Source organism: Microcaecilia unicolor, chromosome 10 (assembly GCF_901765095.1).
Source record: "Microcaecilia unicolor chromosome 10, aMicUni1.1, whole genome shotgun sequence".
Lineage (NCBI taxonomy): Eukaryota > Metazoa > Chordata > Amphibia > Gymnophiona > Siphonopidae > Microcaecilia > Microcaecilia unicolor.
Window position 1 is genome coordinate 57348554 of NC_044040.1, and position 17780 is coordinate 57366333.

Below are 17780 nucleotides of genomic sequence, written 5' to 3' on the forward strand. Positions count from 1 at the left end.
CTGGGATAGTGGAGGGTTAAGTGACTTGCCTAGAGTCACAAGAAGCTGCAGTGGGAATTGAACCAGGCTCCCCAGTTCTTAGGGTACTGCACTAACCATTATGCCACTCCTTCACTTATTAAAAGGAAGAAGACTCATTGGGACCACCAGGGACTTTTCTTGGCCAGTGTCACTTGAGATGAAGGGCTGTGCTTCACCTCAGATGACCCTCTAACTCCCACACTAGAATTTTTACTACAACTCAGCAGCTGTAGTAAAGATTCAGTACTTAGGGCGGAGAGGAAAAAGCAGACTAAAATTTGCACATCCTTTAGATGAAGGGGGGAGGGGATTCCCTACTCTGCTTATTGGCATGCTGACTAAACCATCCTTTAGCACAATAGTTTTACTGTACATTTTGTTGTGCTAAAACTTTTATACTAAAGGGTCATGCATTTGATGCACTGTCTTTCTGGGGTACAACCAGAGTGGTTTACATATATTATATACAGGCACTGAATCTGTCTTTAGTGGGCTCACAATCTGAGTTTGGTACCTGAGACAATGAAGGGTTAGGTGACTTGCCCAGGGTCACAAGGAGCTGCATTGGGATCAAGGTTGACCGAAATGTTGAGATTTGGGCGTCCCCGACTGTATTATCGAAATGAAAGATGGACGCCCATCTTGTTTCGATAATACGGGTTTCCCCGCCACTTCGCGGGGCCATCCTGCAAGGATGCCCTCATGAAAACTTGGGCACCCCGTTCGATTTTGCCCCTCTTAGTCATTATTAAAACAGGTCTAGCCCCAAACACCTAGAATTTAGACCTGGATGTTTTTGCTTTGTTCATTATGGCAGAAAAACATCCAAGTGTTAGGAATGTCCAAATCCCACCCCAACATGCCTCTTTGTGATTCAGATGCACTTCAGATGAACTGCATAGAAAAATGTCTTAAAATGGGTTTTGAAAATAGTGATTTGGACATTTTGGCAGAAAAAAACGTCCAAATGCTGCTTTCTGCCGCTTATTGAGTGTTTTTCTGTTTTGAAAATAAGCCCCTATATCTCTTTAACTTTCTTAATTTTTTTGCAAACTTTACAATACCAACAAAAATAACTTATATATCCCTGTGTTTACAAAGCCGTGCTAGAGGCTGCCGCATGGCTATGCCAACACAGCCCATTCAAAGTGAATGGGCTGTGTCGGCATTATTGCACAGACAGCCAATAGCGGCTTTGTAAACGGGGGGGGGGGGGGGGGGTATAATTTTGACAAAACCATGTTCAACTTTTTATGACCCTGGCCTTTAGTGCTTCCAAAACTGTTTCTCAGATAGAGAAGGACAGTGATTAACAGTAAAATTGTATTAAAGACATCCACATCTCGACTGTAATATAGGTTTCCCTTGCTGCCATGTTAGCTAATTATGTAAAATAATCTGTTTCCTTTGATATCCTAACCCTTAGGCTTTCCAGGGTGCCCTCTCTTAGACTGGAGACTAAAATTAGTGCAGTTATTGTATTATTTTCCTTTCTAGTCTATTATTGGTGTGTTTTCAACTGCATTGGAAATTAGATAAATATGGGGAAAAAACAGAAATCTTTATCAAGCAAACCTCTTAAAAAATGTTTGAATTAATTATACATTTAAAAATAAACACCCTTCCATATCCAATGTTCCAGGCATACATACTAATAAAATTACTGATGAAAGCAGTAGCATTTGGCATGGCACAATGACTTATACCCATCACCTCCAGCTTCATACATTTTGCAAATGGTGGTCAACACACAGCGCATACCCATGTGATGACTATAAAACACCCAGCACCACTCCATAAGCCAGTTAGCCTTGACCTGTACAGTAATATGGGTCTCCTGCAAAAAACTAAGAGTACCCCTCTTCTTCCCCCTCGAAACAGCACCTGGACCTTGTAGAGCTCCTTCCAGTCTGAGCCATTTTCCCCCAGATTCAATATGGCGTGACTTAAGTTGTGTGTGCAAATCTAGTCATATTCTGGATTTGCACATGCAACTTAATTAGTTAACAAGCCAATCAGCACTGATAATGACACTTAAGCAATTATTGACACTAATTGGCATTAATTAGAATTTATGCACAGAACTGTCTAAGTGTATTCTATGACATGATGCACATAAATTCTAAGTTGCATAATTGAAAAGGGGGCATGGCCCTGGACATGGAATGGGCGGGTTGTGGGCATTTCTAAAATCTATGCACATGGTTGTAGAATACACCCAGTCCGTGCGTAATTTAGGTGTCAGCATTTACACTGACTTTTACTCGGCTTAACTGCCTCCTCAACTAAATATGGGCGCTTAGCATATTCTATATACTACATGGAAATTTAGGCATACTTTATAGAATACACCTAGGAAAATTTTGTTTCTGTGCTGATTTTATTTTAGGCATGATATACAGAATCTAGTGCTTTATGACAGAAGGTTGGTTCCCTGTTTGATGGCCATAAGCTAAGGCCACCAAATACATTCCGAACTTATGAACACACACAAAGTCCATTGTGCCTGTAAATTTAACTGGTTTCTTATTTCTCAGGAAAGCCCAGAGAGAGCAATGGAACGTATAGAAGAGCTGTTTCCACCATGTTCACGGTGAACTTTATCTAATGTGATGTTGCATGATGTTAATAGAGCAAAGTCAACTTTATCTGCTTATTCATTTATGTTAGTGAATGCTCTCTCAGTTAAGAATAAGGCTGATGCAATTTTTGATTTAACTAAACATAATAATTTAGATTTAATCTAAATTATTATGTTTAGTTAACAGAAACTTGGTTGAAGGATTATGATTCAGCTGATGTCTCACAATTGTGTCCATCTGGATATTCAGTTGTTACTAGGCCTTGTGAGGGTAGAGGTGTGTGTGTGTGTCAGGGAGGAGGGGTGTATATTTAAAGATAGCTTGCCTTTATGTTAGCACCTTTGTCTGTTCAGGGTGAACATGAAATGTTATATTTAGAATCCCAGTACTTGAAAGTATTGTTGACCTACTGCCAGCCAGGTCTGTTATACAATGATTATTCTCCATTATTTGAAGTACTCGTGAATGCTTGAGTGAAATCTGAGAGAACTGTTTTGTTAGGGGATTTTAATTTATATGTGAATAAAGTAAATTTACATAAACTGTTGATGAGTTTTTAAATATTTTAACTGTGTTAGGTAGGTTGCAAATTATTTCAGGGGCTACTCATGTCTTAGGTCATACATTAGATTCTATTTTCATACCTGAGGAATTTACACGGTTAGGTAGAGTAGATGTTTCCATGGACTTTGCTCTGATTATGCAATCATTAAGGACTAAATTCAGTATATGGTGCCAAAAAAAATCAGTGACAATAATAATTAGAACTAAGCGCTATTCTATAAACAGTGCTCAGATTTGGGTGTCATTTATAGAATAGTGTTTAGTACCAGGATCCATGCCCGAGGATTTATACCAACTAAAACCTGGTGTAAATTCTCATGCCTAAATTAGGCATGGATCTCCCTTATGCTGTAACACTGTGCACAAATTCCAGAATTGCCCCTGATCTGCCTATGCCCCTCCCATGGCCATATCCCCTTTTTAGATCTGCGCATAAAATTTATGTGCGGATTGTGGCACCTAAATATGCTCTTGGAAATTTAAATTAATACCAATTAGCAACAGTAATCTATTAGCACTCAATTATTGCCGCTAATTGGATCATTTGGCAATTAAATTGCACATGCTCAAATTTGCTCGTGCAATTATAAGTGCCATATATAGAATTAGTAGTTTTAGTATGGATCAGGTTATCAATGCTCATTTGAGTTCTAATAATCATAAGAAAAGGGATATATATGAAATAGGTGATTTACAAACTAATTGGTTACCACCCCTTGATGATACTGAATTATGTGATGTTGAAGATGCAGTCAACTTATGGGATTCAACTTTCCTTAATATCTTAAGCAATTTGGCCTCCATTAAACTGGTTGTGAAGAACATATTGAAAATTGTTCCATGGTTTATGTCTTCTTTGAAAAACGAAAGATTGCTCACAGAAAACTTAAATGAGCTTGGCGCAAGAATATAGATAATAAAAAACGGGTATATGACATTGCCCTGAATAAGTATCAAAAAGCAACAATATTGGCAAAGAAAGAATATTTTGATAAGCAAATTCAGTCTGTGGATGGGAATTCAAAGAAATTCATTAATGTAGCCTCTCATATGCTTTCCAAGGAGAAAAAACATGATCCAGATATGCCTACTTGTCAATTCTTTCCTGATTATTACAAAAAAAGGTCGCTATATCACTTATAAGGAGAAGTGGTCTTTGTTATTGTCCTACTTTAGAGATGCTTGATGAGAAGTGTTTTTCTTTTCTTCCTCTCCACTCTCTCTCTCTCTCTTCTGTCCTTTACATGATTTTTGCAATTTGTATGCTGTTGTACTGTTATACTGAATTGTCTTCTGTTATTCTATTTTTAAATTTAATAAAAATACTACGACCTAAAAAAAAAGTTCTTGATGTTGTAAACTCTTTTGATTCTTTAGAATTTCCTAATCAGTTTCTTGATTCAGGTATTATAAACAACTGGGATTGTTTTAATGAGGTAAATGAAAATCAGGTTGTTGAATCCATTCATAACTTGAATAATTCATTTTGCAGTTTGAACATCTGAACGACAGTTGTAATAAAATCCTTATATTCTGAAATTGCTAAACCTAGTGCTCATATTGTGAATCTTTTAGAGAAGGGAAATTTCATATGACATTTAAAAGAGTTAGTGTTAAACCTTGGATCCGACTTGTTATGATAGTTATAGGCCTATCTTTGCCTTTTCTAGCTAAAGTTTTTGAAAAGTTGGCATTTGTCTCAATTGGAAACTTTTGTAGAAGAAGGCAAGGCATTAGATGAATGGGAATTTGGGTTCAACTATAAGCATTAAAAATGAATTGTTATTGCTCTCTGTGTTGGATATCATACACGGTGATTTCGATTGAAGTACTCAATATTTGATAGTGACCCTTGAGATTGAAGCATTTGAAACTGTTTATTATGTTTTATTATTGAAATGGCTAGAGGGTTTAGGTATATAGGAGGAGTAATTTTGGATTGGTTTACCTCATTTTTGGATCAGCGCCAATTTCAAGTACATATTGGTACTGGATATTCTTCTTGGAAGACCATTTGTTCTGGTGTCCTACAAGGCTCTGCCTTGTCAGTTCTTTTATTTAATGTTTATATGGTGCCTCGTTATAGAGTTTTAGGCTGCCTAGGAGTAGGATATTGCTTATATGCAGATGACATACAATTGTTTTTTTCCTTTAGAGAAATTTTATCCTGAGTAGTTTGGTTTTTTTGACCTTATGTTTGACCACAATTAAGACTTGGTTGGCAGCAAATTAATGGAAGCTGAATGTAGCCAGAACCCAGATTCTCTTTTTATCTAGTTTGGAAAATAATAGAATTCCATTTTCAGGGCTCTGATATGCCAATATTGCAAAAAATTACTTATTTGGGCACTATTATTGATCACTCATTGTCTTTTAAGTCACATTTGAAGACCCTTGTGAGAAGGGTATTTTTCCTTTGAGAGAGATGTTGAATGCAACTATATTTTAGATCCGTAGTTGAGGCTTTTGTTTTCCCTATCTGTAATTTCTTGTTGATAGGGTAGCCTTTTTCATCAATACGTGCACGTCAAGTAGCACAAAATGCTACTGCTGGTAATGTTCATCAATTTGATCATATTACTCCATAATTGATTAAAACTACATTGGTTACCAACAAACTGGAGAGTTCAATTAAAAATTTTATTGCTAGCCTTCAAAGCATTAGATGATGAGTTGCCTGCATGTTGAAAATTTGCACTCCAATATGTAGTTTGCAGTCCACTAATAAGGGGTTGTTGGATGTACCATCCTTTTAGCAAATAAAATTAGATATTTATCAGAAAACAATGTTTATGGTTTCTGGACTAGCTGTTTGGAATACTTTGCCAGTTGTAATTTTCTCAATTCCTACATTGTTGACATTTTGACAACTTCTTAAAACACATTTTTTTTCAAGTAGCCTTTTCAGACTAATATGGAGATAATGAATAACTGTTTTACAGCACACATAAATTTTATATTACTTTAAGAGTATGTGAGTTATAATGTTGTATAAAATTGTTTTGTATGAATTTTGTAAGCTGCCTAGATTGGTAGATAGAGCAGCATATAAGAATTTTTAAATAAAATAAAAACTGTGTTTGCTGACACTCTCTCTTAGGAAAGCAGGAACTCTTTTCTATAAATGATCAGACTGAAGGGCCAGAAGGCTCTGAACTGTTTATTGACTTTTCCACCTTGAGTATTCCATCAACCCTGAAATTTCCCCACAATCCTGAAACTCCCACACACCAGCATCTTGTAGGGCTTCCACCTCAATCTCTAAGATTTCATATGTTTATTTCCGTAAATACAAACAAGGAGATCATGCACTGTATTGGAAAGTAGAGACACAGCCAATTCCCTTTTTTCAAGCACAACCAAAACCTTTCAGAAGCTTCTCCATGAGATAGCCTGACAACATTTCTCACAGAGATTTGCAGGGGAGAAGGCATTACCCAAGTAGAAATGATAGTCTGCCTGATTCTCAAAACCTTCTCTCCCTGCATGGATGTTTTACTGAAATCTGTGCCTACGGCAAGAGTTAGGGTCTCCTTGATAGCCAGGGAGGATCCCAATTCTTAGCTTTTTCTTCTAGTCCACTAGCCCCTTAATCAGATCTGTAGTAGCCTTAGAGACATACCAGGTTCTGTTTCCATTTGGCTAAGAGAGCCAGGGTTGAAGAAACTCTGCTGGTGTAGCGTTCTGGGAGTTGGTCAATGGTAGACATACAAGAGGATACCCTGGCAAACTTGTGAAGCAAACTCGCCATAACAGATGATAAAAACAGTGATGGTAGGGGCTTCCTGAAGGCAATCTCCTGAGGGATTTCAGCTTCCCAGAATGGACAGCCTATAGGAGTCTGGAATAGGAGTATCTCGTCTCTCAAAGAATCCTAGCAGATAAGATTTTTTGCCTACCTCCAGCCAAGTCTTGATGCTTACTCTCTACCCCCAACTTCCCACAGGGGCAAATAGGTTCCCCTCCACCATCACCACAATACGAATAGAAGAGTTATGTAATCTTCTGTGAAAGAATCTAGTATATCCTGGGTCTTGTCCTCCATAATTCTGTTCCCTGGGGATGTCTAGACTGGGGACAAAAGAGAATGTGACCTTTTCCCCATAGACATGAAGTTCATGTGATATTAAATATATGAAGGATTCCTCCAGTGCCTTTCAGTGTTAGACCTTTCATGAAATGTGGGCCTGGTTTATATCTTCCACTGAACAGAGATCTGCCCATTTCTCTTGGGCCCTAATTATTAAGCATTTTTCATAGACACAAAATGGCAAGAAATCAATAGTGAATAACTCTTTGGCTAGTTTCAGGGAGATACAGTTCTTGGGGCTCTAGGTCCAGCTCTGATTCCAATGCTCTAGTGATGTCTGCCATTTTTGCCACCATTATACTAAGAACAACCAAGTCAGGTCCACTGTCAAAGCTGATCTGTGACAGGGTGGTTAGGGTTCACTGACCTCGCCTAAGGAGAAGTGTATTTGATTGTGGGTTTTGTTTTTCTTAGTAAGAATGACTCTTTCCTATACTATTTTGACATTCCTTTCTGTTGTTTAAGGGCCCTTTTACTAAGCTGCCCTAAAAGGAGCCCTGCGCTAGTGGCGGCCATTTTTGCCTCATGCCAGGGCCTCTTTTACCACAGTGGTAAAAAGGCCAAGAAATGAAAATAGACATGTGGTAACTTGCCATGCAGCCATTTTGGGGGGAATGCTTTCCACCACCCACTGGGGTGGCGGTAAGGGCTCCCGCATTAACCCTATGGTAACCGAGCAGCACACAACACTGACAAATCACTGCCGGGTAACCCTCTGTGGAAATATTTTTAAAATATCTACGCTATTGCTGGAAATGATGCACACTGCGGGTGTAACTATCGCCAACACCCGCGTTAGGCCAGCGGTAGTTCCAGGTTGCTGCGTGGCAACCCTTTAGTAAAAGGGCCCCTTAATTTGTGGTGGTTTTTAACTTATTGCCTTGTAAACTGCCCTATGATGCTTACAGAAAGGGCAGTATAGCAAAACAAAATAAACCATAAAAGGGGTGGTCATCCCCATAAGGATATCTACCATCTTACTGAAAGCCAGGAGCTATGTTGGCTTAGCTGGATTTGGTTCAGGGGCCAGTGCCTTAACTTAATCCCAGCACAATTTTTTCTTTGTTTTTTTTTTTTTGTCTATACTGATTTCAGTTGCAACTATGCAAAGGAAATGAAAGATCTTCTTCTCCCATCCACCAACAGAAGCAATTAAGGTGGATTTCACCACTAACTTGACTGGAAGAGGCCAGTTCCAAAGCTTTATCACTTTCTATAAAGGTAACTATCTCAGGTGTTTCTCCTCTAGGGAAATGGAGGGCACCAAATCTTCAGTAACTGCCACTTAGATGTTTGTCACTATAGCAATAATAGTAGAGTTCAAAATTCTCAAGATGCCACAGGTCCTTTTGATAGATATCAAGGTTCTATCAAAGGCTATCAAACCAACTAGGCTCCGCTTGGCAGACTTAAGGGCCCTTTTACTAAGGTGCACCTAAAAGTGGCCTGTGCTCTAGTGTAGGCAAGTGTTTTGGATGCGCACAGGTTAATTTTTCAGCGTTTATTTTAATGTCCGAAAATGGACATGCTGGTGATTTAGGCTCTAAGCTACAGAATGGCTTAGAAACAGGCAGTGATACCCTCATGCGTGGTCTTACCCATGCGGATCATGGTTGATCCTAAGGGATTCTACTGGGTTTTAAGGTCAGAAGAGTGTTCTCAACATTTCCAGCTTTGAGGCAAAAGTTGAATGGCTCCCTGTGCAGACCTGTGTGTTGTGATATCAAATGCTATTCTTGTTTAAAAGTATTGTCTGGTTGCCAAGAGGAATATTACTGATATCTTGAACCCAGGGTCTGATTAATTAAATGGATTTAACCATTATCCCAACTGTGTTTTACTTCTGGAAGAAATCTGTGTTACTGAACATTGCTGAATATGTGGGTTGCCACTGCTTTCTGGTCTTCTGCAGACTCCCCCACCCCCTCCTGTGCAGAACTCTGCATAGGGACCAGAAAGCAGTGGCAACTCACATATCACCCCTCCATGCCCGTCCCCCACTTCCAGCTTGTGCTCCTAATCTCTTCTTCTTTCACTCTCCCAATCTGCGGCACCCCCCCCCCCCTCAATGCATGCATCCCCCCCTTGACTGAGTATTTGACCACAGTCTCTATCTGTGATATGAGCAGTAATGATGTTCCCATCTAGAGCAATAGGTTATCTATCTGGAGTTCCAGGAGTAGGAGAAGTACTCACTAAAGTAACAGGAAGAATGAATTAAGGAAAACCTTATTGGTTAAAAGTAATGAACACATCTTCAAAAAGCAAACTGATGGATATGGTTACAGCAGATGTGAAAAAAAATAGTCACCTATAAAACAAGTCAAATAATAAAACAAAATAAGCATTTCCACACATTTAGAAAGCTGAAGAACACAGCAAAAGTGAAAACAAACCTTTTTGGTTTTATAAAAAGAAAACAGGGAAAAGAGAGGCCTGCTCTAAAACCAGGAAAGAGTAGGTAACCTGTTGCCAGACAAAAACAAAGTTACCTTGTACATGAGTAACAGTAGTGGTGTTACGGTTTTTGGACCAGCTCTTTGGAATACTTTGCCAGTTGTAAAATGCACAAGCTCAGTACTCCTTTTCAATCAATAGGAGGTCAGCTCTAAAACTAGAGAAAAATCTGGTAGAGGCCACCACAAGAATTCCAATATGGTCCATCCGTTCTCAAAGAGCCACATAAGAACCAGCTTTAACTGAAGGTGGACAACACAAACACATAAAAACCTTTCTGATAGAAAGGACCAAAATATGCCAAAGGGAAGAGGAAAAAAAGGAAAGGAGAGGGTTAAGAGTTGTTCCCACTTATCCAAGTTGTGATCACAAGACTCATGGAGGGTAGAAATATCTCAGGATACCCATAGAGAACTGTCAAGTTTGGCTAGTGCCAGGACATTAAAGGAATCTATAAATTTAGATAGGATGACATCAGGTGAGATAGAAACCAGTCAGAACGTTCCATCTAGGCCCCACAAGATTTGAGCTCTTCCAGTGCTAAGGTACTTTCACTTCCTTGCCTGGGATGAAGTATGTTGTATAACACCACCCCTTGAGGGTCTCTGATTGGAGGAAAATGTCCTCTACCACCAGTGCCCCGTGGACAAATCTTATTGGCTGCCACCACCAGGGCATTCATATAGACTTCACTGTTCCCACTTCTGAGGAAGAGGCAACAGACTGTGTGTTTGAAATATTCCACTGTCCCCACTGACAGTCATTGTAGATGCTTTGTTTCACCATGGGGCAGTTCAAGAGTTTTTCTGCAACTGTCACTGCCACATACCATGGCCTTGCACCAGCCAAAGTTCTTAGCACTGGAACTGGGAAAGCCCCAGTTCTAAAAGCCAAGAGCTCCTCAACTATTGAGGTTTTAATTAGATATGAATAATTGCTCTCCAGTGGGATCCTTCCCCATCTGCATCTAAGGTAACAACAGCAATCACACCAGAGCTAGAACTCATGAGACCACCTGTGCCTACATTCCCCTGGGGGCTTGCCTAATTGTAACTGGCAGAGGTGAAACCTGCCAGGGTTTTGTCACCAGCGGTAACAACAGGGTTCCAGCCAGGCTCTGATGGTAGCCTGGCAACAGCAGCAGCAGCAGAACAACAGGTTTTGCATCTGGTGTTCTGTTTTACCAGAAACCCTATCTGAAGATCTGGTAGAACTGACTACCTTGAAGAAAAATACTGACAAAGAGCAAGTGGAAAGTATAATGAAGGCAAAAAAGAAAGAAAAACAAGGAACCTAAGTTGGGGATGGGGGTAGTAATGACAAAACCTAATTAATCCAATAAGGAAAACTTACTTCCTTAAAAAAAGAAAAGGAAATGGAGTAGCAACAGGCCAAGTTACAAACTTAGGGGTCCTTTTACTAAGATGCACTAATGGATTTAGTTCACACTAATGGTTAGCATGCGCTAAATAAGATACCCATTATATTCCTGTGGGCATCTTATCATTTAGCACGTGCTAAATCTGTTAGCACACCTTAGTAACAGGACCTCTTAAAAAAGGGGAAAAACAAATTCAAATTCAAACATGGAGCTAAAAAAACACCACCAACCACTGAATTAAATAAGAAATCAAATCCTGAAAACACACCCCTTTGTTTTTCAAAGGACAAGAGTTTGTTCCCAGTCCAGGAGAAGAGAAGGGGGTGGGGGAGAGAGAGACAGACAAGAGACTGATACTCCTCCTAGAAGAAAAACAAAAATCACTTCAAAAGATGACAAGCAGTAGGGGAAACTTTTTTTTTTTTTTTAAAGTCAACTTCCTTCCCTTCTTTCATTTTAAGCAAAAACAGCAGCAGAAAAATGGTGGTACTCAAGCCTGATTTGCAGATCTCCAACTCTGGGCTCCTTCCTGGTCAGTGCCAAATGGTGCTCTCTGCCAGCATGAAGGGACACGTGCTATGGAGCCCAGCTAAAAAGATACCACCCACATCCCTGCTCCTATACTTCTACATGCAAATAAAATGATAAGCAATACTAAAAGTGTGTTTTATGTTACATTATTTAAAAAACAATCTAGTCTAACGGTTTGAGCACTGAATAAATGAAGCCAAATGTTCACCCTGCAGTTTACTTCCAACACTTTTGTCTTTCAGTGCCTAGTCTACATGAAAATATGTACTAGCACTGCCTTGTATGATTAAGACCACGTGTATTGTGAAATCAAACCAACAGCTTAAAAATGTAAATGTCTGTGAACCAGATTTTTTGGGCTCTTCTGGCAAACCCTTGCTCTAACCACTCAGTTCTGGATGTTTTCTCTTCTTCTTCTGTGTCTAATTTTATTTTCTCGGCTTTTCTGTGTTTAAATGAGTCATCAGAACCAAACAAAAAAAAAAGTTTATAATTCAATTAAACTTTTTTCTAGGGCAGAGCACATTTGTTTCGCCACGGATTCTTGCAGTTCTCTCGGCTGAATCTTAAATTTCGATTTTGAACAGCAGTTGAAAAGCAATTGCTGCCAAAAGGAGGCTGCAACTTATTCAAACTGGCCACATTCCCATAAACTATATATCTATATTAATGCAGCAAACATAAAAAATCAAGATCTAAAAGTAAGCCTGCATAGTTTCTCGACTAAGTTAACTTTGAAAATCTGAACTACAGCCATGTGATTAAACAAGGACAGTATTGTGCTTTGCCTAGAAACTGTGAATGCAACAAGTCCAGTGAGTGAACCTTCCCTAGAGTACATTACTAAGCAGTTGCTTGTCAGTGCCCTAAAAAAAGAGAAATAAAACCTTACTGTCCTCATGTCTACACACACACACATACCCATATTACAGCTGTGATGGCCAATTCAACAAACTGGAAAGGTGAGTAGTCAGAAATGGAAACGATAGTGAATGCTGACATTGCATATACTGCATCTTTTTCAACGCTGCCATTATAAACAGTACTTTTGTTTGTTTTTAAATACCAGCACAGCCCTTTTTAAAAAAATGATGATGAAGATGCAGAAAGCCGCTGGTAATAGCAATGAAGCTGTACTATGTACATAATAGCATGCACCGAATAACAAACAGGGAGACTTTGTAAGCCACTTACCCTGAAGATCTGAGATCAAAGGAAGGCTGTCTGTAAGAGCTGCTTGATTTGGCCCTTCAGGCCCTGGACGAAGAGATTCTCTCACTAAGGACATCTGCCAACTCTCTCACCGAGAAATATCCAAGCTCCAGAAAAAGAAAAAAAAGCTAACAAAGAATCCTACAGGGACAAACATATTAAAGTTCTTTAAAAAAAATAGTGAACATTATGCAGTAAGAATCCAATAAATGCTGCTTAGGGACAACAGTGAAAATTACTGCAACATTTCAGCACTTCAGTTAAGAGGCAAGTTGGGAGGGGGGAGTCGCAAGGTAAACAAACAGGCAGGAAGGGTGGCAGTCTGGCAGACTGTCCTGTAAAGCAGTGATAAAGTCAAAAGAAGAGAACTTCACACACTGACAGTGTTAAAAGAGGATGAGAGGAGTCTCTCTACCTCCTCATGGCTCTGAGCCTGGGCTGGGGCTCTGCTGCCTCCCTCCTCCTGAAAGAAAAGTTCAAACTTCTGGTCTCCGCAGCCCCACTCCACGCCTGGCTTCACTTTCTCTCATTCGCATAGCAGACTTCTCGCCCCCTGCCACCCTGACAGCCTCTTCATCATTTCCGGACAGTCAAAAAACAGTCAGAGCCAGACTGCAGTGAGCTCCCCAGCAAGACCTGCAGGGTCCTGCTGCCTGACAGCTTTCTGTCGGGCAAATGCACACACACACAGCTACTGAGATCTGCTAAAATGTGTAATTTAGTGATAGGAAGATCTGGCAAGTTTTAGCTGTTGAAAAGTTGGCTCTGATGACACAGTTGCATGTTTAATCGGTTTACTTCCACAATGAGTGGGTATTATAATAACATGAATATTTAAATGTTTTAGTCTAGTTTACCAATTAATGTTCAAGGCAGTTTACAACATTGTTAAAGTTCAGATTCAATAAGATTAAAGTTGATCCAACCACATCCCCACCTCAGCGCTGTTAACATGGCAGTGGTAGGGTCAACGTGTGGGTAGGAGGGGGGTGCACAGCTTATCTCCTCTTCTGTCTGCCCACCTCTGGTGTGCATATGGAGGAGTGGGGTTTACAGGCTCAACTAGCTGAGGAGCAGGGGCGGGGATTGGATTCCCTACCAGCCACAACTGAATTTTAAAAATCTTTATATGCTGAGGACCTTTGTTTGCTGTAATTGGCCCTCCAGTCACATAGTCTGTGAGGACAGGGTGACCTCCCCTCCCCCCCCCCCCCCCCCCCCCGGGCCTATCTATGTTACCTGGAAGCCTCCTGGCCCTCACTTTCTCTCTCTCTCTTGGCAGCTGGGATTAGAGGAGGTCAGTATTAACTGTGGGACTTCAAGCCTGGCAAAGGTAGATTCAGAAAGTAACAGGTTAAAGAATATAATAAAAGAGCAGGGTTTCTTTGAGGCAAAAAGAATCTTAAAGGAGAGGTTTCTGCTTGGCCTTGGAGACCGACCAAGTCTACCTTGAACTGTTCAACCAAGCCCTTTCAGGGATATAAAGTGAGTCAGCTGATAGGACAGACTGAGAAGGCGGTAGAACGAGAGGACATGAAATGAGATTGAAGGGGGGCAGACTCAAAAAAGATGTCAGGAAGTATTTTTTCACGGAGAGGGTGGTGGATGCTTGGAATGCCCTCCCGCCGGAAGTGGTGGAGATGAAAACGGTAACGGAATTCAAACATGCGTGGGATATGCATAAAGGAATCCTGTGCAGTAGGAATGGATCCTCAGAAGCTTAGCCGAAATTGGGTGGCGAAGCAGGTGGGGGAAGAGAGGTTGGTGGTTGGGAGGCAAGGATAGTGGAGGGCAGACTTATACGGTCTGTGCCAGAGCCGGTGATGGGAGGCGGGACTGGTGGTTGGGAGGCGGGAAATACTGCTGGGCAGACTTGTACGGTCTGTGCCCTGAATAAGGCAGGTAGAAATCAAGGTAAGGTATACACATATGAGTTTATCTTGTTGGGCAGACTGGATGGACCATGCAGGTCTTTTTCTGCCGTCATCTACTATGTTACTATGAGATGGAGGCCTCCTGAGAGGCTCAGTACAACTACTGAGGACAGAGGGTGTCAAAGTCAGCTGGCAGTCAGTGAGTCAAAGCTGGGGCCCTTCATTACAGAAGAATTGGTGGTGGCAGGTATGGAGGCCCTCGCCTGGACTTCTTGCCAGAGGTGCTTGGAAGAAAGACAATGTAGCAGTATCTGAGCCTCCTCGAGCTTGTGGTCAATAAATTGGAGTCAGGGGTGTAAGGAGTAAAGGGATGCTGGATAACAAAGATGGGGTATCTGCTAGTGAGGCCAGATCCTGTGTTAAGGAGAAAATGGGATTTTTGCATGCATTGGTGTGAAATAGTTATAATCGCAGAGCAGACCAGCGCCAAATGCTTCAGTTATAGCAGTAGGGAGGTGTAACAAAAAATCAGGAGCACTTGGGGATCATCACCTGGAGGTATCTCAAAGATTAAAGGAGACTCAAGGACTGTGGAGTGTGGGGTGGGTCTCTGAAGGCCACTGTCCCACTGAGGTCTTTTCAGTAGCCACAAATAAGGATGGTAGACTATAGGATTCTTCATAATTTATTGTTTATTGAGATTTCATATATCCTCTAATCTATAACAGGTCAAAGTCATAAAAATAAATATTAATGGAAATGGGATGAGTGATTTCTACCCCCACCCCCCATCATATTCGACCTCTTATACAGTTTGGGTCACTTGTCATTCCACTTCTCTTATGTATCCCCATCTCATCAGCTCTTTCTTCAGGTACTGCCCCATTTTATTAAAGCCAGCATGTTTAAAAATCCAGACAATGAATTTTGTGTGTCTGCACCCTGCTTTAGCTCAGTTTGACACACTTTCTCCATTTCTGAGTACTAGATCCAGTGTCACCCCGTCCGTTGTGGGTTCCATCACCATTTGTCTGAGCAAGAACACCTTGGAAGGTGTCCATGATCTCTTTACTTCTTCCTGATTCTGCAAATAGTACATTCCAATCTGTATCTGGGAGGTTGAAATCTACCCGGAACAGTACCTCCCCTTTCGTTCCTAACTTTTGGATTTCTTTAACCAGATCTTTGTCTTGCTTCTCTGTTTGGAGGTCTGTAGATGACACCTGCATGGATAGAGATGCCATCTTCTCTTTCCAAGATTATTCATATTGCTTACTAATTTTCCCATGCCAAGATTATTCATATTGCTTACTAATTTTCCCATGCCCCCTGCATTGCAACCATTTTAATATTGTTTTTCGCGTGCAGTGCTAATCCTCCAACTTGTTGACCATCTCTACCTCCCTAGATAGACTTTAGCCCAGTATGGTTGTGTCCCATTCATGAGAATCTTTGAACCATGTCTCTGTGTTAACAGCAATATCTAAGTCTGCCTCTAACATTAGGACTTGCAGAACCTACTGTCAGTGTTTGTGCTCACTGCTTTCCAGCTATATTATATTCACACTCCTATTTTCTGTATAACCTTTTGCCTAGTTTCCCCTTCTACTTTTTTGTTGATAATCGATTTGTTAAAATGGTTTGTTTATTACTGCTGTCACACTTTTCCTTTTGCAGGGAGTGACTTCCTGAGCGCACTTGCTTCCATTTGCCAACACCACCCTCTAGTTTAAATGCCTAGAAATATATTGTCTGAATTTCTCACTAAGGATCCTCTGTCCTGCCACAGAAAGATGTAGCCCATCATTAAAATGTTGCCTTTTGTTTTTCCATATGTTGGCCCACCCTCCTATATATTTAAAACCTTCGTATTAATACCAGGTTTTTGCCACCTATTGGATTTTTCTGTATTATGTAGTCTCTCTCCTCGCTTTCAATAGGCAGGTAGTACTTCAAAAGAGCTATGGTCCATACCATGTTATTTTTGCCCAGGTCATTTGTTCCCAGGTAGATTTCAACATCAACTTTAGAATTCTTACTGTCTTCTCTGATCACACTCAACATTTGATTGGTGTTCCTGCTAGCTGAGGATCCCAGAAAGCATTTCACTTTGTTGGAACCCATTCACTGAGTTTCTAAGTTAAGGCATTTCACTTTGTTGGACCCCATGGACTGTGTTTTCACGTTAATGCCTCTGATTTCACAAGCCTGGAGAGATATGAGGCACCAGGCAGTGCAACAGAGGAGATGGTAAGATCATGAGATGCACTTGATGATCCTTGCCTCGAGGACAATTATAGGGGTAAGTAGCCAGGAGTGAGTGAGGATAGGGTAGATAAGGTAGTAAAGGGACACATGGGAGGAAGTGGGCCAAGCATGCTAGGTGCTCTTCATCTTGTTCATCTAGTGAGTTCTTCTTCTTCTACTGGTGACAATGATGGGGGGCAAGAGATATGGAGAGTGTTGGGCTTGGTAAGGCCCAAATACATTCCTGGGCACCTGATGCTGGTGGCTTTAACTGAGTTGTGAGAGGAAACTCCAAGGTTCCTGAGAAGGAAAAATCAGAAAGAAGATTCACATTGATATATTTAGTTTACTTGAGGGTTTGCACAGGTCTAAAAAGGAAAAGAAAAGAATAAGAAGATCATAAGAAGGGGATGATGCTGGTAGCTGGGAACATCCTGAACTGGGTCAGATATTTCTTCAGGCTGGCTAATGTTACAAGATATTATGACCCCATGCAGTAGGGGGCCCTTCTGTCCTATGAGGGCAGCATATTTGGGCTTACAAAGATTATGTGGTTTGGACTTGGCTTAATTATGATGAGAGATGGCCAACTGTGGCCATGAGGCTACTCAGGTAGAAGGATTTGGAGAATAGAAACATTCCTTTCTGACTCACTCCACCCGATGAGTCCCAGCCACAGCCACAAGAACTGGAGACATATGTTAGCAATTCAATGAGTCATTGTGTTTATTCCTTGACTGCAAGGTTTGGCATACATGTTCCTCTTGTGAAGGTGAACAGCCTCCTACAAAATACCTCAAGAAGTCTGAGGATAGCATATG

General features: G+C 40.7%; 1 protein-coding gene across 1 annotated transcript in view; it reads right to left on the bottom strand.

Annotated features, from left to right (window-relative positions):
* MDFIC (MyoD family inhibitor domain containing) overlaps window positions 1-13381 on the bottom strand; it is a 160515-nt gene extending 147134 nt beyond the window's left edge. The window contains exon 1 of the mRNA XM_030216314.1: window positions 12821-13381. The gene's annotated coding sequence lies outside the window, so the exon portion shown is untranslated. The remainder of the gene's footprint in view (window positions 1-12820) is intronic.
* Between the last annotated feature and the right edge of the window lie 4399 nt (window positions 13382-17780).